Source organism: Mytilus edulis, chromosome 4, assembly GCF_963676685.1.
Source record: "Mytilus edulis chromosome 4, xbMytEdul2.2, whole genome shotgun sequence".
In the NCBI taxonomy this organism is placed as follows: Eukaryota; Metazoa; Mollusca; class Bivalvia; order Mytilida; family Mytilidae; genus Mytilus; species Mytilus edulis.
Genome location: NC_092347.1, coordinates 57,013,231 through 57,032,936, shown reverse-complemented (window position 1 = coordinate 57,032,936; position 19,706 = coordinate 57,013,231). Strand labels below are relative to the sequence as shown.

The following is a 19,706-nucleotide window of genomic DNA, read 5'->3' as shown; positions in this document are numbered from 1 at the left end:
CGCGACGCAGATTGAGGATTCCAATGTATGTTTTCTGTTAAGACCTTTGTGTATGTCTAATTGCGCCTTTTCTTTTTTTCTAGCAGGGCGCGACGCAGATTGAGGATTCCCAGGTATGTTTTCTGTTAAGACATTTGTGTATGTCTAATTGCGCCTTTTCTTTTTTCTAGCAGGGCGTGACGCAGATTGAGGATTCCCAGGTATGTTTTCTGTTAAGACCTTTGTGTATGTCTAATTGCGCCTTTTCTTTTTTTCTAGCAGGGCGCGACGCAGATTGAGGATTCCCAGGTATGTTTTCTGTTAAGACCTTTGTGTATGTCTAATTGTGCTTTTCTTTTTTTCTAGCAGGGCGCGACGCAGATTGAGGATTCCCAGGTATGTTTTCTGTTAAGACCTTTGTGTTTGTCTAATTGCGCTTTTTCTTTTTTTCTAGCAGGGCGCGACGCAGATTGAGGATTCCCAGGTATGTTTTCTGTTAAGACCTTTGTGTATGTCTAATTGCGCCTTTTCTTTTTTTCTAGCAGGGCGCGACACAGATTGAGGATTCCCAGGTATGTTTTCTGTTAAGACCTTTGTGTATGTCTAATTGCGCTTTTTATTTTTTTCTAGCAGGGCGCGACGCAGATTGAGGATTCCCAGGTATGTTTTCTGTTAAGACCTTTGTGTATGTCTAATTGCGCCTTTTCTTTTTTTCTAGCAGGGCGCGACGCAGATTGAGGATTCCCAGGTATGTTTTCTGTTAAGACCTTTGTGTATGTCTAATTGCACTTTTTCTTTTTTTCTAGCAGGGCGCGACGCAGATTGAGGATTCCCAGGTATGTTTTCTGTTAAGACCTTTGTGTATGTCTAATTGCGCCTTTTCTTTTTTTCTAGCAGGGCGCGACGCAGATTGAGGATTCCCAGGTATGTTTTCTGTTAAGACCTTTGTGTATGTCTAATGGTTTCTTTTTTTTTCCTTTAGGTCGTGTGGCCTTTTTTTTTTTTGCAGGGCGCGACGCAGATTGAGGATTCCCAGGTATGTTTTCTGTTAAGACCTTTGTGTATGTCTAATTGCACTTTTTCTTTTTTTCTAGCAGGGCGCGACGCAGATTGAGGATTCCCAGGTATGTTTTCTGTTAAGACCTTTGTGTATGTCTAATTGCGCCTTTTCTTTTTTTCTAGCAGGGCGCGACGCAGATTGAGGATTCCCAGGTATGTTTTCTGTTAAGACCTTTGTGTATGTCTAATGGTTTCTTTTTTTTTCCTTTAGGTCGTGTGGCCTTTTTTTTTTTTGCAGGGCGCGACGCAGATTGAGGATTCCCAGGTATGTTTTCTGTTAAGACCTTTGTGTATGTCTAATTGCGCCTTTTCTTTTTTTCTAGAAGGGCGCGACGCAGATTGAGGATTCCCAGGTATGTTTTCTGTTAAGACCTTTGTGTATGTCTAATTGCGCCTTTTCTTTTTTCTAGCAGGGCGCGACGCAGATTGAGGATTCCCAGGTATGTTTTCTGTTAAGACCTTTGTGTATGTCTAATTGCGCCTTTTCTTTTTTTCTAGCAGGGCGCGACGCAGATTGAGGATTCCCAGGTATGTTTTCTGTTAAGACCTTTGTGTATGTCTAATGGTTTCTTTTTTTTTCCTTTAGGTCGTGTGGCCTTTTTTTTTTTGCAGGGCGCGACGCAGATTGAGGATTCCCAGGTATGTTTTCTGTTAAGACCTTTGTGTATGTCTAATTGCGCTTTTTCTTTTTTTCTAGCAGGGCGCGACGCAGATTGAGGATTCCCAGGTATGTTTTCTGTTAAGACCTTTGTGTATGTCTAATTGCGCCTTTTCTTTTTTTCTAGCAGGGCGCGACGCAGATTGAGGATTCCCAGGTATGTTTTCTGTTAAGACCTTTGTGTATGTCTAATTGCGCCTTTTCTTTTTTTCTAGCAGGGCTCGACGCAGATTGAGGATTCCCAGGTATGTTTTCTGTTAAGACCTTTGTGTATGTCTAATTGCGCCTTTTCTTTTTTTCTAGCAGGGCGCGACGCAGATTGAGGATTCCCAGGTATGTTTTCTGTTAAGACCTTTGTGTATGTCTAATTGCACTTTTTCTTTTTTTCTAGCAGGGCGCGACGCAGATTGAGGATTCCCAGGTATGTTTTCTGTTAAGACCTTTGTGTATGTCTAATTGCGCCTTTTCTTTTTTTCTAGCAGGGCGCGACGCAGATTGAGGATTCCCAGGTATGTTTTCTGTTAAGACCTTTGTGTATGTCTAATTGCGCCTTTTCTTTTTTCTAGCAGGGCGCGACGCAGATTGAGGATTCCCAGGTATGTTTTCTGTTTAGACCTTTGTGTATGTCTAATTGCGCCTTTTCTTTTTTTCTAGCAGGGCGCGACGCAGATTGAGGATTCCCAGGTATGTTTTCTGTTAAGACCTTTGTGTATGTCTAATTGCGCCTTTTCTTTTTTTCTAGCAGGGCGCGACGCAGATTGAGGATTCCCAGGTATGTTTTCTGTTAAGACCTTTGTGTATGTCTAATTGCACTTTTTCTTTTTTTCTAGCAGGGCGCGACGCAGATTGAGGATTCCCAGGTATGTTTTCTGTTAAGACCTTTGTGTATGTCTAATTGCACTTTTTCTTTTTTTCTAGCAGGGCGCGACGCAGATTGAGGATTCCCAGGTATGTTTTCTGTTAAGACCTTTGTGTATGTCTAATTGCGCCTTTTCTTTTTTTCTAGCAGGGCGCGACGCAGATTGAGGATTCCCAGGTATGTTTTCTGTTAAGACCTTTGTGTATGTCTAATGGTTTCTTTTTTTTCCTTTAGGTCGTGTGGCCTTTTTTTTTTTGCAGGGCGCGACGCAGATTGAGGATTCCCAGGTATGTTTTCTGTTAAGACCTTTGTGTATGTCTAATTGCGCCTTTTCTTTTTTTCTAGCAGGGCGCGACGCAGATTGAGGATTCCCAGGTATGTTTTCTGTTAAGACCTTTGTGTATGTCTAATTGCGCCTTTTCTTTTTTCTAGCAGGGCGCGACGCAGATTGAGGATTCCCAGGTATGTTTTCTGTTAAGACCTTTGTGTATGTCTAATTGCGCCTTTTCTTTTTTTCTAGCAGGGCGCGACGCAGATTGAGGATTCCCAGGTATGTTTTCTGTTAAGACCTTTGTGTATGTCTAATGGTTTCTTTTTTTTTCCTTTAGGTCGTGTGGCCTTTTTTTTTTTTGCAGGGCGCGACGCAGATTGAGGATTTTCAGGTATGTTTTCTGTTAAGACCTTTGTGTATGTCTAATTGCGCCTTTTCTTTTTTTCTAGCAGGGCGCGACGCAGATTGAGGATTCCCAGGTATGTTTTCTGTTAAGACCTTTGTGTATGTCTAATGGTTTCTTTTTTTTTCCTTTAGGTCGTGTGGCCTTTTTTATTTTTGCAGGGCGCGACGCAGATTGAGGATTCCCAGGTATGTTTTCTGTTAAGACCTTTGTGTATGTCTAATTGCGCCTTTTCTTTTTTTCTAGCAGGGCGCGACGCAGATTGAGGATTCCCAGGTATGTTTTCTGTTAAGACCTTTGTGTATGTCTAATTGCACTTTTTCTTTTTTTCTAGCAGGGCGCGACGCAGATTGAGGATTCCCAGGTATGTTTTCTGTTAAGACCTTTGTGTATGTCTAATTGCACTTTTTCTTTTTTTCTAGCAGGGCGCGACGCAGATTGAGGATTCCCAGGTATGTTTTCTGTTAAGACCTTTGTGTATGTCTAATTGCGCCTTTTCTTTTTTTCTAGCAGGGCGCGACGCAGATTGAGGATTCCCAGGTATGTTTTCTGTTAAGACCTTTGTGTATGTCTAATTGCGCCTTTTCTTTTTTCTAGCAGGGCGCGACGCAGATTGAGGATTCCCAGGTATGTTTTCTGTTAAGACCTTTGTGTATGTCTAATTGCGCCTTTTCTTTTTTCTAGCAGGGTGCGACGCAGATTGAGGATTCCCAGGTATGTTTTCTGTTAAGACCTTTGTGTATGTCTAATTGCGCCTTTTCTTTTTTTCTAGCAGGGCGCGACGCAGATTGAGGATTCCCAGGTATGTTTTCTGTTAAGACCTTTGTGTATGTCTAATTGCACTTTTTCTTTTTTTCTAGCAGGGCGCGACGCAGATTGAGGATTCCCAGGTATGTTTTCTGTTAAGACCTTTGTGTATGTCTAATTGCGCCTTTTCTTTTTTTCTAGCAGGGCGTGACGCAGATTGAGGATTCCCAGGTATGTTTTCTGTTAAGACCTTTGTGTATGTCTAATTGCGCCTTTTCTTTTTTCTAGCAGGGCGCGACGCAGATTGAGGATTCCCAGGTATGTTTTCTGTTAAGACCTTTGTGTATGTCTAATTGCGCCTTTTCTTTTTTTCTAGCAGGGCGCGACGCAGATTGAGGATTCCCAGGTATGTTTTCTGTTAAGACCTTTGTGTATGTCTAATGGTTTCTTTTTTTTTCCTTTAGGTCGTGTGGCCTTTTTTATTTTGCAGGGCGCGACGCAGATTGAGGATTCCCAGGTATGTTTTCTGTTAAGACCTTTGTGTATGTCTAATTGCGCCTTTTCTTTTTTTCTAGCAGGGCGCGACACAGATTGAGGATTCCCAGGTATGTTTTCTGTTAAGACCTTTGTGTATGTCTAATTGCGCCTTTTCTTTTTTTCTAGCAGGGCGCGACGCAGATTGAGGATTCCCAGGTATGTTTTCTGTTAAGACCTTTGTGTATGTCTAATTGCACTTTTTCTTTTTTTCTAGCAGGGCGCGACGCAGATTGAGGATTCCCAGGTATGTTTTCTGTTAAGACCTTTGTGTATGTCTAATTGCGCCTTTTCTTTTTTTCTAGCAGGGCGTGACGCAGATTGAGGATTCCCAGGTATGTTTTCTGTTAAGACCTTTGTGTATGTCTAATTGCGCCTTTTCTTTTTTCTAGCAGGGCGCGACGCAGATTGAGGATTCCCAGGTATGTTTTCTGTTAAGACCTTTGTGTATGTCTAATTGCGCCTTTTCTTTTTTTCTAGCAGGGCGCGACGCAGATTGAGGATTCCCAGGTATGTTTTCTGTTAAGACCTTTGTGTATGTCTAATTGCGCCTTTTCTTTTTTCTAGCAGGGCGCGACGCAGATTGAGGATTCCCAGGTATGTTTTCTGTTAAGACCTTTGTGTATGTCTAATTGCGCTTTTTATTTTTTTCTAGCAGGGCGCGACGCAGATTGAGGATTCCCAGGTATGTTTTCTGTTAAGACCTTTGTGTATTTCTAATTGCGCCTTTTCTTTTTTTCTAGCAAGGCGCGACGCAGATTGAGGATTCCCAGGTATGTTTTCTGTTAAGACCTTTGTGTATGTCTAATTGCGCTTTTTTCTTTTTTTCTAGCAGGGCGCGATGCAGATTGAGGATTCCCAGGTATGTTTTCTGTTAAGACCTTTGTGTATGTCTAATTGCGCCTTTTCTTTTTTTCTAGCAGGGCGCGACGCAGATTGAGGATTCCCAGGTATGTTTTCTGTTAAGACCTTTGTGTATGTCTAATTGTGCTTTTCTTTTTTCTAGCAGGGCGCGACGCAGATTGAGGATTCCCAGGTATGTTTTCTGTTAAGACCTTTGTGTATGTCTAATTGTGCTTTTCTTTTTTCTAGCAGGGCGCGACGCAGATTGAGGATTCCCAGGTATGTTTTCTGTTAAGACCTTTGTGTATGTCTAATTGCGCCTTTTCTTTTTTCTAGCAGGGCGCGACGCAGATTGAGGATTCCCAGGTATGTTTTCTGTTAAGACCTTTGTGTATGTCTAATTGCGCTTTTTCTTTTTTTCTAGCAGGGCGCGACGCAGATTGAGGATTCCCAGGTATGTTTTCTGTTAAGACCTTTGTGTATGTCTAATGGTTTCTTTTTTTTTCCTTTAGGTCGTGTGGCCTTTTTTTTTTTGCAGCGAGCGACGCAGATTGAGGATTCCCAGGTATGTTTTCTGTTAAGACCTTTGTGTATGTCTAATTGCGCTTTTTCTTTTTTTCTAGCAGGGCGCGACGCAGATTGAGGATTCCCAGGTATGTTTTCTGTTAAGACCTTTGTGTATGTCTAATTGCGCCTTTTCTTTTTTCTAGCAGGGCGCGACGCAGATTGAGGATTCCCAGGTATGTTTTCTGTTAAGACCTTTGTGTATGTCTAATTGCGCCTTTTCTTTTTTTCTAGCAGGGCGCGACGCAGATTGAGGATTCCCAGGTATGTTTTCTGTTAAGACCTTTGTGTATGTCTAATTGCGCTTTTTATTTTTTTCTAGCAGGGCGCGACGCAGATTGAGGATTCCCAGGTATGTTTTCTATTAAGAACTTTGTGTATGTCTAATTGCGCCTTTTCTTTTTTTCTAGCAGGGCGCGACGCAGATTGAGGATTCCCAGGTATGTTTTCTGTTAAGACCTTTGTGTATGTCTAATTGTCCTTTTCTTTTTTCTAGCAGGGCGCGACGCAGATTGAGGATTCCCAGGTATGTTTTCTGTTAAGACCTTTGTGTATGTCTAATTGCGCTTTTTCTTTTTTTCTAGCAGGGCGCGACGCAGATTGAGGATTCCCAGGTATGTTTTCTGTTAAGACCTTTGTGTATGTCTAATGGTTTCTTTTTTTTTCCTTTAGGTCGTGTGGCCTTTTTTTTTTGCAGCGAGCGACGCAGATTGAGGATTCCCAGGTATGTTTTCTGTTAAGACCTTTGTGTATGTCTAATTGCGCTTTTTCTTTTTTTCTAGCAGGGCGCGACGCAGATTGAGGATTCCCAGGTATGTTTTCTGTTAAGACCTTTGTGTATGTCTAATTGCGCCTTTTCTTTTTTCTAGCAGGGCGCGACGCAGATTGAGGATTCCCAGGTATGTTTTCTGTTAAGACCTTTGTGTATGTCTAATTGCGCCTTTTCTTTTTTTCTAGCAGGGCGCGACGCAGATTGAGGATTCCCAGGTATGTTTTCTGTTAAGACCTTTGTGTATGTCTAATTGCGCTTTTTATTTTTTTCTAGCAGGGCGCGACGCAGATTGAGGATTCCCAGGTATGTTTTCTATTAAGAACTTTGTGTATGTCTAATTGCGCCTTTTCTTTTTTTCTAGCAGGGCGCGACGCAGATTGAGGATTCCCAGGTATGTTTTCTGTTAAGACCTTTGTGTATGTCTAATTGTCCTTTTCTTTTTTCTAGCAGGGCGCGACGCAGATTGAGGATTCCCAGGTATGTTTTCTGTTAAGACCTTTGTGTATGTCTAATTGCGCCTTTTCTTTTTTCTAGCAGGGCGCGACGCAGATTGAGGATTCCCAGGTATGTTTTCTGTTAAGACCTTTGTGTATGTCTAATTGCGCCTTTTCTTTTTTTCTAGCAGGGCGCGACGCAGATTGAGGATTCCCAGGTATGTTTTCTGTTAAGACCTTTGTGTATGTCTAATTGCGCTTTTTATTTTTTTCTAGCAGGGCGCGACGCAGATTGAGGATTCCCAGGTATGTTTTCTGTTAAGACCTTTGTGTATGTCTAATTGCGCCTTTTCTTTTTTTCTAGCAGGGCGCGACGCAGATTGAGGATTCCCAGGTATGTTTTCTGTTAAGACCTTTGTGTATGTCTAATGGCGCTTTTTCTTTTTTTCTAGCAGGGCGCGACGCAGATTGAGGATTCCCAGGTATGTTTTCTGTTAAGACCTTTGTGTATGTCTAATTGCGCCTTTTCTTTTTTTCTAGCAGGGCGCGACGCAGATTGAGGATTCCCAGGTATGTTTTCTGTTAAGTCCTTTGTGTATGTCTAATGGTTTCTTTTTTTTTCCTTTAGGTCGTGTGGCCTTTTTTTTTTGCAGGGCGCGACGCAGATTGAGGATTCCCAGGTATGTTTTCTGTTAAGACCTTTGTGTATGTCTAATTGCGCCTTTTCTTTTTTTCTTGCAGGGCGCGACGCAGATTGAGGATTCCCAGGTATGTTTTCTGTTAAGACCTTTGTGTATGTCTAATTGCGCTTTTTATTTTTTTCTAGCAGGGCGCGACGCAGATTGAGGATTCCCAGGTATGTTTTCTGTTAAGACCTTTGTGTATGTCTAATTGCGCCTTTTCTTTTTTTCTAGCAAGGCGCGACGCAGATTGAGAATTCCCAGGTATGTTTTCTGTTAAGACCTTTGTGTATGTCTAATTGCGCTTTTTTCTTTTATTCTAGCAGGGCGCGATGCAGATTGAGGATTCCCAGGTATGTTTTCTGTTAAGACCTTTGTGTATGTCTAATTGCGCCTTTTCTTTTTTTCTAGCAGGGCGCGACGCAGATTGAGGATTCCCAGGTATGTTTTCTGTTAAGACCTTTGTGTATGTCTAATTGTGCTTTTCTTTTTTCTAGCAGGGCGCGACGCAGATTGAGGATTCCCAGGTATGTTTTCTGTTAAGACCTTTGTGTATGTCTAATTGCGCCTTTTCTTTTTTCTAGCAGGGCGCGACGCAGATTGAGGATTCCCAGGTATGTTTTCTGTTAAGACCTTTGTGTATGTCTAATTGCGCTTTTATTTTTTTCTAGCAGGGCGCGACGCAGATTGAGGATTCCCAGGTATGTTTTCTGTTAAGACCTTTGTGTATGTCTAATTGCGCCTTTTCTTTTTTTCTAGCAGGGCGCGACGCAGATTGAGGATTCCCAGGTATGTTTTCTGTTAAGACCTTTGTGTATGTCTAATTGCGCTTTTTCTTTTTTTCTAGCAGGGCGCGACGCAGATTGAGGATTCCCAGGTATGTTTTCTGTTAAGACCTTTGTGTATGTCTAATTGCACCTTTTCTTTTTTTCTAGCAGGGCGCGACGCAGATTGAGGATTCCCAGGTATGTTTTCTGTTAAGACCTTTGTGTATGTCTAATTGTCCTTTTCTTTTTTCTAGCAGGGCACGACGCAGATTGAGGATTCCCAGGTATGTTTTCTGTTAAGACCTTTGTGTATGTCTAATTGCGCCTTTTCTTTTTTCTAGCAGGGCGCGACGCAGATTGAGGATTCCCAGGTATGTTTTCTGTTAAGACCTTTGTGTATGTCTAATTGCGCTTTTTCTTTTTTTCTAGCAGGGCGCGACGCAGATTGAGGATTCCCAGGTATGTTTTCTGTTAAGACCTTTGTGTATGTCTAATTGCGCCTTTTCTTTTTTTCTAACAGGGCGCGACGCAGATTGAGGATTCCCAGGTATGTTTTCTGTTAAGACCTTTGTGTATGTCTAATGGTTTCTTTTTTTTTCCTTAAGGTCGTGTGGCCTTTTTTTTTTTTGCAGGGCGCGACGCAGATTGAGGATTCCCAGGTATGTTTTCTGTTAAGACCTTTGTGTATGTCTAATTGCGCCTTTTCTTTTTTTCTAGCAGGGCGCGACGCAGATTGAGGATTCCCAGGTATGTTTTCTGTTAAGACCTTTGTGTATGTCTAATTGCGTCTTTTCTTTTTTCTAGCAGGGCGCGACGCAGATTGAGGATTCCCAGGTATGTTTTCTGTTAAGACCTATGTGTATGTCTAATTGCGCCTTTTCTTTTTTTCTAGCAGGGCGTGACGCAGATTGAGGATTCCCAGGTATGTTTTCTGTTAAGACCTTTGTGTATGTCTAATGGTTTCTTTTTTTTCCTTTTGGTCGTGTGGCCTTTTTTTTTTTTGCAGGGCGCGATGCAGATTGAGAATTCCCAGGTATGTTTTCTGTTAAGACCTTTGTGTATGTCTAATTGCGCCTTTTCTTTTTTTCTAGCAGGGCGCGACGCAGATTGAGGATTCCCAGGTATGTTTTCTGTTAAGACCTTTGTGTATGTCTAATTGTCCTTTTCTTTTTTCTAGCAGGGCGCGACGCAGATTGAGGATTCCCAGGTATGTTTTCTGTTAAGACCTTTGTGTATGTCTAATTGCGCTTTTTATTTTTTTCTAGCAGGGCGCGACGCAGATTGAGGATTCCCAGGTATGTTTTCTGTTAAGACCTTTGTGTATGTCTAATTGCGCCTTTTCTTTTTTTCTAGCAGGGCGCGACGCAGATTGAGGATTCCCAGGTATGTTTTCTGTTAAGACCTTTGTGTATGTCTAATGGCGCTTTTTCTTTTTTTCTAGCAGGGCGCGACGCAGATTGAGGATTCCCAGGTATGTTTTCTGTTAAGACCTTTGTGTATGTCTAATTGCGCCTTTTCTTTTTTTCTAGCAGGGCGCGACGCAGATTGAGGATTCCCAGGTATGTTTTCTGTTAAGTCCTTTGTGTATGTCTAATGGTTTCTTTTTTTTTCCTTTAGGTCGTGTGGCCTTTTTTTTTTTGCAGGGCGCGACGCAGATTGAGGATTCCCAGGTATGTTTTCTGTTAAGACCTTTGTGTATGTCTAATTGCGCCTTTTCTTTTTTTCTAGCAGGGCGCGACGCAGATTGAGGATTCCCAGGTATGTTTTCTGTCAAGACCTTTGTGTATGTCTAATTGCGCCTTTTCTTTTTTCTAGCAGGGCACGACGCAGATTGAGGATTCCCAGGTATGTTTTCTGTTAAGACCTTTGTGTATGTCTAATTGCGCTTTTTATTTTTTTCTAGCAGGGCGCGACGCAGATTGAGGATTCCCAGGTATGTTTTCTGTTAAGACCTTTGTGTATGTCTAATTGCGCCTTTTCTTTTTTTCTAGCAAGGCGCGACGCAGATTGAGAATTCCCAGGTATGTTTTCTGTTAAGACCTTTGTGTATGTCTAATTGCGCTTTTTTCTTTTATTCTAGCAGGGCGCGATGCAGATTGAGGATTCCCAGGTATGTTTTCTGTTAAGACCTTTGTGTATGTCTAATTGCGCCTTTTCTTTTTTTCTAGCAGGGCGCGACGCAGATTGAGGATTCCCAGGTATGTTTTCTGTTAAGACCTTTGTGTATGTCTAATTGTGCTTTTCTTTTTTCTAGCAGGGCGCGACGCAGATTGAGGATTCCCAGGTATGTTTTCTGTTAAGACCTTTGTGTATGTCTAATTGCGCCTTTTCTTTTTTCTAGCAGGGCGCGACGCAGATTGAGGATTCCCAGGTATGTTTTCTGTTAAGACCTTTGTGTATGTCTAATTGCGCTTTTTATTTTTTTCTAGCAGGGCGCGACGCAGATTGAGGATTTCCAGGTATGTTTTCTGTTAAGACCTTTGTGTATGTCTAATTGCGCCTTTTCTTTTTTTCTAGCAGGGCGCGACGCAGATTGAGGATTCCCAGGTATGTTTTCTGTTAAGACCTTTGTGTATGTCTAATTGCGCTTTTTCTTTTTTTCTAGCAGGGCGCGACGCAGATTGAGGATTCCCAGGTATGTTTTCTGTTAAGACCTTTGTGTATGTCTAATTGCACCTTTTCTTTTTTTCTAGCAGGGCGCGACGCAGATTGAGGATTCCCAGGTATGTTTTCTGTTAAGACCTTTGTGTATGTCTAATTGTCCTTTTCTTTTTTCTAGCAGGGCACGACGCAGATTGAGGATTCCCAGGTATGTTTTCTGTTAAGACCTTTGTGTATGTCTAATTGCGCCTTTTCTTTTTTCTAGCAGGGCGCGACGCAGATTGAGGATTCCCAGGTATGTTTTCTGTTAAGACCTTTGTGTATGTCTAATTGCGCTTTTTCTTTTTTTCTAGCAGGGCGCGACGCAGATTGAGGATTCCCAGGTATGTTTTCTGTTAAGACCTTTGTGTATGTCTAATTGCGCCTTTTCTTTTTTTCTAGCAGGGCGCGACGCAGATTGAGGATTCCCAGGTATGTTTTCTGTTAAGACCTTTGTGTATGTCTAATGGTTTCTTTTTTTTTCCTTAAGGTCGTGTGGCCTTTTTTTTTTTTGCAGGGCGCGACGCAGATTGAGGATTCCCAGGAATGTTTTCTGTTAAGACCTTTGTGTATGTCTAATTGCGCCTTTTCTTTTTTTCTAGCAGGGCGCGACGCAGATTGAGGATTCCCAGGTATGTTTTCTGTTAAGACCTTTGTGTATGTCTAATTGCGTCTTTTCTTTTTTCTAGCAGGGCGCGACGCAGATTGAGGATTCCCAGGTATGTTTTCTGTTAAGACCTATGTGTATGTCTAATTGCGCCTTTTCTTTTTTTCTAGCAGGGCGTGACGCAGATTGAGGATTCCCAGGTATGTTTTCTGTTAAGACCTTTGTGTATGTCTAATGGTTTCTTTTTTTTTCCTTTTGGTCGTGTGGCCTTTTTTTTTTTTGCAGGGCGCGATGCAGATTGAGGATTCCCAGGTATGTTTTCTGTTAAGACCTTTGTGTATGTCTAATTGCGCCTTTTCTTTTTTTCTAGCAGGGCGCGACGCAGATTGAGGATTCCCAGGTATGTTTTCTGTTAAGACCTTTGTGTATGTCTAATTGTCCTTTTCTTTTTTCTAGCAGGGCGCGACGCAGATTGAGGATTCCCAGGTATGTTTTCTGTTAAGACCTTTGTGTATGTCTAATTGCGCCTTTTCTTTTTTCTAGCAGGGCGCGACGCAGATTGAGGATTCCCAGGTATGTTTTCTGTTAAGACCTTTGTGTATGTCTAATTGCGCTTTTTCTTTTTTTCTAGCAGGGCGCGACGCAGATTGAGGATTCCCAGGTATGTTTTCTGTTAAGACCTTTGTGTATGTCTAATTGCGCCTTTTCTTTTTTTCTAGCAGGGCGCGACGCAGATTGAGGATTCCCAGGTATGTTTTCTGTTAAGACCTTTGTGTATGTCTAATGGTTTCTTTTTTTTTCCTTAAGGTCGTGTGGCCTTTTTTTTTTTTGCAGGGCGCGACGCAGATTGAGGATTCCCAGGTATGTTTTCTGTTAAGACCTTTGTGTATGTCTAATTGCGCCTTTTCTTTTTTTCTAGCAGGGCGCGACGCAGATTGAGGATTCCCAGGTATGTTTTCTGTTAAGACCTTTGTGTATGTCTAATTGCGCCTTTTCTTTTTTCTAGCAGGGCGCGACGCAGATTGAGGATTCCCAGGTATGTTTTCTGTTAAGACCTTTGTGTATGTCTAATTGCGCTTTTTATTTTTTTCTAGCAGGGCGCGACGCAGATTGAGGATTTCCAGGTATGTTTTCTGTTAAGACCTTTGTGTATGTCTAATTGCGCCTTTTCTTTTTTTCTAGCAGGGCGCGACGCAGATTGAGGATTCCCAGGTATGTTTTCTGTTAAGACCTTTGTGTATGTCTAATTGCGCTTTTTCTTTTTTTCTAGCAGGGCGCGACGCAGATTGAGGATTCCCAGGTATGTTTTCTGTTAAGACCTTTGTGTATGTCTAATTGCACCTTTTCTTTTTTTCTAGCAGGGCGCGACGCAGATTGAGGATTCCCAGGTATGTTTTCTGTTAAGACCTTTGTGTATGTCTAATTGTCCTTTTCTTTTTTCTAGCAGGGCACGACGCAGATTGAGGATTCCCAGGTATGTTTTCTGTTAAGACCTTTGTGTATGTCTAATTGCGCCTTTTCTTTTTTCTAGCAGGGCGCGACGCAGATTGAGGATTCCCAGGTATGTTTTCTGTTAAGACCTTTGTGTATGTCTAATTGCGCTTTTTCTTTTTTTCTAGCAGGGCGCGACGCAGATTGAGGATTCCCAGGTATGTTTTCTGTTAAGACCTTTGTGTATGTCTAATTGCGCCTTTTCTTTTTTTCTAGCAGGGCGCGACGCAGATTGAGGATTCCCAGGTATGTTTTCTGTTAAGACCTTTGTGTATGTCTAATGGTTTCTTTTTTTTTCCTTAAGGTCGTGTGGCCTTTTTTTTTTTTGCAGGGCGCGACGCAGATTGAGGATTCCCAGGTATGTTTTCTGTTAAGACCTTTGTGTATGTCTAATTGCGCCTTTTCTTTTTTTCTAGCAGGGCGCGACGCAGATTGAGGATTCCCAGGTATGTTTTCTGTTAAGACCTTTGTGTATGTCTAATTGCGTCTTTTCTTTTTTCTAGCAGGGCGCGACGCAGATTGAGGATTCCCAGGTATGTTTTCTGTTAAGACCTATGTGTATGTCTAATTGCGCCTTTTCTTTTTTTCTAGCAGGGCGTGACGCAGATTGAGGATTCCCAGGTATGTTTTCTGTTAAGACCTTTGTGTATGTCTAATGGTTTCTTTTTTTTTCCTTTTGGTCGTGTGGCCTTTTTTTTTTTTGCAGGGCGCGATGCAGATTGAGGATTCCCAGGTATGTTTTCTGTTAAGACCTTTGTGTATGTCTAATTGCGCCTTTTCTTTTTTTCTAGCAGGGCGCGACGCAGATTGAGGATTCCCAGGTATGTTTTCTGTTAAGACCTTTGTGTATGTCTAATTGTCCTTTTCTTTTTTCTAGCAGGGCGCGACGCAGATTGAGGATTCCCAGGTATGTTTTCTGTTAAGACCTTTGTGTATGTCTAATTGCGCCTTTTCTTTTTTCTAGCAGGGCGCGACGCAGATTGAGGATTCCCAGGTATGTTTTCTGTTAAGACCTTTGTGTATGTCTAATTGCGCCTTTTCTTTTTTTCTAGCAGGGCGCGACGCAGATTGAGGATTCCCAGGTATGTTTTCTGTTAAGACCTTTGTGTATGTCTAATTGCGCTTTTTTTTTTTCTAGCAGGGCGCGACGCAGATTGAGGATTCCCAGGTATGTTTTCTGTTAAGACCTTTGTGTATGTCTAATTGCGCCTTTTCTTTTTTTCTAGCAGGGCGCGACGCAGATTGAAGATTCCCAGGTATGTTTTCTGTTAAGACCTTTGTGTATGTCTAATGGCGCTTTTTCTTTTTTTCTAGCAGGGCGCGACGCAGATTGAGGATTCCCAGGTATGTTTTCTGTTAAGACCTTTGTGTATGTCTAATTGCGCCTTTTCTTTTTTTCTAGCAGGGCGCGACGCAGATTGAGGATTCCCAGGTATGTTTTCTGTTAAGACCTTTGTGTATGTCTAATTGCGCCTTTTCTTTTTTTCTAGCAGGGCGCGACGCAGATTGAGGATTCCCAGGTATGTTTTCTGTTAAGACCTTTGTGTATGTCTAATTGCGCCTTTTCTTTTTTCTAGCAGGGCGCGACGCAGATTGAGGATTCCCAGGTATGTTTTCTGTTAAGACCTTTGTGTATGTCTAATTGCGCTTTTTCTTTTTTTCTAGCAGGGCGCGACGCAGATTGAGGATTCCCAGGTATGTTTTCTGTTAAGACCTTTGTGTATGTTTAATGGTTTCTTTTTTTTTCCTTTAGGTCGTGTGGCCTTTTTTTTTTTTTGCAGGGCGCGACGCAGATTGAGGATTCCCAGGTATGTTTTCTGTTAAGACCTTTGTGTATGTCTAATTGCGGATTTTCTTTTTTTCTAGCAGGGCGCGACGCAGATTGAGGATTCCCAGGTATGTTTTCTGTTAAGACCTTTGTGTATGTCTAATTGCGCCTTTTCTTTTTTTCTAGCAGGGCGCGACGCAGATTGAGGATTCCCAGGTATGTTTTCTGTTAAGACCTTTGTGTATGTCTAATTGCGCCTTTTCTTTTTTCTAGCAGGGCGCGACGCAGATTGAGGATTCCCAGGTATGTTTTCTGTTAAGACCTTTGTGTATGTCTAATTGCGCTTTTTATTTTTTTCTAGCAGGGAGCGACGCAGATTGAGGATTCCCAGGTATGTTTTCTGTTAAGACCTTTGTGTATGTCTAATTGCGCCTTTTCTTTTTTTCTAGCAAGGCGCGACGCAGATTGAGAATTCCCAGGTATGTTTTCTGTTAAGACCTTTGTGTATGTCTAATTGCGCTTTTTTCTTTTTTTCTAGCAGGGCGCGATGCAGATTGAGGATTCCCAGGTATGTTTTCTGTTAAGACCTTTGTGTATGTCTAATTGCGCCTTTTCTTTTTTTCTAGCAGGGCGCGACGCAGATTGAGGATTCCCAGGTATGTTTTCTGTTAAGACCTTTGTGTATGTCTAATTGTGCTTTTCTTTTTTCTAGCAGGGCGCGACGCAGATTGAGGATTCCCAGGTATGTTTTCTGTTAAGACCTTTGTGTATGTCTAATTGTGCTTTTCTTTTTTCTAGCAGGGCGCGACGCAGATTGAGGATTCCCAGGTATGTTTTCTGTTAAGACCTTTGTGTATGTCTAATTGCGCCTTTTCTTTTTTCTAGCAGGGCGCGACGCAGATTGAGGATTCCCAGGTATGTTTTCTGTTAAGACCTTTGTGTATGTCTAATTGCGCTTTTTCTTTTTTTCTAGCAGGGCGCGACGCAGATTGAGGATTCCCAGGTATGTTTTCTGTTAAGACCTTTGTGTATGTCTAATGGTTTCTTTTTTTTTCCTTTAGGTCGTGTGGCCTTTTTTTTTTTTTGCAGGGCGCGACGCAGATTGAGGATTCCCAGGTATGTTTTCTGTTAAGACCTTTGTGTATGTCTAATTGCGCATTTTCTTTTTTTCTAGCAGGGCGCGACGCAGATTGAGGATTCGCAGGTATGTTTTCTGTTAAGACCTTTGTGTATGTCTAATTGCTCTTTTTATTTTTTTCTAGCAGGGCGCGACGCAGATTGAGGAATTCCAGGTATGTTTTCTGTTAAGACCTTTGTGTATGTCTAATTGCGCCTTTTCTTTTTTTCTAGCAGGGCGCGACGCAGATTGAGGATTCCCAGGTATGTTTTCTGTTAAGACCTTTGTGTATGTCTAATGGCGCTTTTTCTTTTTTTCTAGCAGGGCGCGACGCAGATTGAGGATTCCCAGGTATGTTTTCTGTTAAGACCTTTGTGTATGTCTAATTGCGCCTTTTCTTTTTTTCTAGCAGGGCGCGACGCAGATTGAGGATTCCCAGGTATGTTTTCTGTTAAGACCTTTGTGTATGTCTAATTGCGCCTTTTCTTTTTTTCTAGCAGGGCGCGACGCAGATTGAGGATTCCCAGGTATGTTTTCTGTTAAGACCTTTGTGTATGTCTAATTGCGCCTTTTCTTTTTTCTAGCAGGGCGCGACGCAGATTGAGGATTCCCAGGTATGTTTTCTGTTAAGACCTTTGTGTATGTCTAATTGCGCTTTTTCTTTTTTTCTAGCAGGGCGCGACGCAGATTGAGGATTCCCAGGTATGTTTTCTGTTAAGACCTTTGTGTATGTTTAATGGTTTCTTTTTTTTTCCTTTAGGTCGTGTGGCCTTTTTTTTTTTTTGCAGGGCGCGACGCAGATTGAGGATTCCCAGGTATGTTTTCTGTTAAGACCTTTGTGTATGTCTAATTGCGCCTTTTCTTTTTTTCTAGCAGGGCGCGACGCAGATTGAGGATTCCCAGGTATGTTTTCTGTTAAGACCTTTGTGTATGTCTAATTGCGCCTTTTCTTTTTTTCTAGCAGGGCTCGACGCAGATTGAGGATTCCCAGGTATGTTTTCTGTTAAGACCTTTGTGTATGTCTAATTGCGCCTTTTCTTTTTTCTAGCAGGGCGCGACGCAGATTGAGGATTCCCAGGTATGTTTTCTGTTAAGACCTTTGTGTATGTCTAATTGCGCTTTTTATTTTTTTCTAGCAGGGAGCGACGCAGATTGAGGATTCCCAGGTATGTTTTCTGTTAAGACCTTTGTGTATGTCTAATTGCGCCTTTTCTTTTTTTCTAGCAAGGCGCGACGCAGATTGAGAATTCCCAGGTATGTTTTCTGTTAAGACCTTTGTGTATGTCTAATTGCGCTTTTTTCTTTTTTTCTAGCAGGGCGCGATGCAGATTGAGGATTCCCAGGTATGTTTTCTGTTAAGACCTTTGTGTATGTCTAATTGCGCCTTTTCTTTTTTTCTAGCAGGGCGCGACGCAGATTGAGGATTCCCAGGTATGTTTTCTGTTAAGACCTTTGTGTATGTCTAATTGTGCTTTTCTTTTTTCTAGCAGGGCGCGACGCAGATTGAGGATTCCCAGGTATGTTTTCTGTTAAGACCTTTGTGTATGTCTAATTGTGCTTTTCTTTTTTCTAGCAGGGCGCGACGCAGATTGAGGATTCCCAGGTATGTTTTCTGTTAAGACCTTTGTGTATGTCTAATTGCGCCTTTTCTTTTTTCTAGCAGGGCGCGACGCAGATTGAGGATTCCCAGGTATGTTTTCTGTTAAGACCTTTGTGTATGTCTAATTGCGCTTTTTCTTTTTTTCTAGCAGGGCGCGACGCAGATTGAGGATTCCCAGGTATGTTTTCTGTTAAGACCTTTGTGTATGTCTAATGGTTTCTTTTTTTTTCCTTTAGGTCGTGTGGCCTTTTTTTTTTTTTGCAGGGCGCGACGCAGATTGAGGATTCCCAGGTATGTTTTCTGTTAAGACCTTTGTGTATGTCTAATTGCGCATTTTCTTTTTTTCTAGCAGGGCGCGACGCAGATTGAGGATTCGCAGGTATGTTTTCTGTTAAGACCTTTGTGTATGTCTAATTGCTCTTTTTATTTTTTTCTAGCAGGGCGCGACGCAGATTGAGGAATTCCAGGTATGTTTTCTGTTAAGACCTTTGTGTATGTCTAATTGCGCCTTTTCTTTTTTTCTAGCAGGGCGCGACGCAGATTGAGGATTCCCAGGTATGTTTTCTGTTAAGACCTTTGTGTATGTCTAATTGCGCCTTTTCTTTTTTTCTAGCAGGGCTCGACGCAGATTGAGGATTCCCAGGTATGTTTTCTGTTAAGACCTTTGTGTATGTCTAATGGTTTCTTTTTTTTTCCTTTAGGTCGTGTGGCCTTTTTTTTTTGCAGGGCACGACGCAGATTGAGGATTCCCAGGTATGTTTTCTGTTAAGACCTTTGTGTATGTCTAATTGCGCCTTTTCTTTTTTTCTAGCAGGGCGCGACGCAGATTGAGGATTCCCAGGTATGTTTTCTGTTAAGACCATTGTGTATGTCTAATTGCGCCTTTTCTTTTTTTCTAGCAGGGCGCGACGCAGATTGAGGATTCCCAGGTATGTTTTCTGTTAAGACCTTTGTGTATGTCTTATTGTCCTTTTCTTTTTTCTAGCAGGGCGCAACGCAGATTGAGGATTCCCAGGTATGTTTTCTGTTAAGACCTTTGTGTATGTCTAATTGCGCCTTTTCTTTTTTTCTAGCAGGGCGCGACGCAGATTGAGGATTCCCAGGTATGTTTTCTGTTAAGACCTTTGTGTATGTCTAATTGCGCCTTTTCTTTTTTTCTAGCAGGGCGCGACGCAGATTGAGGATTCCCAGGTATGTTTTCTGTTAAGACCTTTGTGTATGTCTAATTGCGCCTTTTCTTTTTTTCTAGCAGGGCGCGATGCAGATTGAGGATTCCCAGGTATGTTTTCTGTTAAGACCTTTGTGTATGTCTAATTGCGCCTTTTCTTTTTTTCTAGCAGGGCGCGACGCAGATTGAGGATTCCCAGGTATGTTTTCTGTTAAGACCTTTGTGTATGTCTAATTGTGCTTTTCTTTTTTCTAGCAGGGCGCGACGCAGATTGAGGATTCCCAGGTATGTTTTCTGTTAAGACCTTTGTGTATGTCTAATTGCGCCTTTTCTTTTTTCTAGCAGGGCGCGACGCAGATTGAGGATTCCCAGGTATGTTTTCTGTTAAGACCTTTGTGTATGTCTAATTGCGCCTTTCCTTTTTTTCTAGCAGGGCGCGACGCAGATTGAGGATTCCCAGGTATGTTTTCTGTTAAGACCTTTGTGTATGTCTAATTGCGCTTTTTCTTTTTTTCTAGCAGGGCGCGACGCAGATTGAGGATTCCCAGGTATGTTTTCTGTTAGACCTTTGTGTATGTCTAATTGCGCCTTTTCTTTTTTTCTAGCAGGGCGCGACGCAGATTGAGGATTCCCAGGTATGTTTTCTGTTAAGACCTTTGTGTATGTCTAATTGCGCCTTTTCTTTTTTTCTAGCAGGGCGCGACGCAGATTGAGGATTCCCAGGTATGTTTTCTGTTAAGACCTT

At 42.1% G+C, this 19,706-nt stretch overlaps 1 long non-coding RNA gene across 2 annotated transcripts; it reads right to left on the bottom strand.

Moving 5' to 3' along the window:
* Window positions 1–242: 242 nt before the first annotated feature.
* LOC139518478 (uncharacterized) lies at window positions 243–16,510 on the bottom strand. 2 transcript variants are annotated; one of them, XR_011663367.1, is made up of 2 exons: window positions 16,212–16,510; window positions 243–394 (listed from the first exon to the last, which is right to left on the bottom strand). It is a non-coding gene; the product is annotated as an uncharacterized lncRNA (long non-coding RNA). The 2 variants fall into 2 exon arrangements; XR_011663368.1 differs by lacking the exon at window positions 16,212–16,510 and adding an exon at window positions 9,337–9,532.
* Window positions 16,511–19,706: the final 3,196 nt, after the last annotated feature.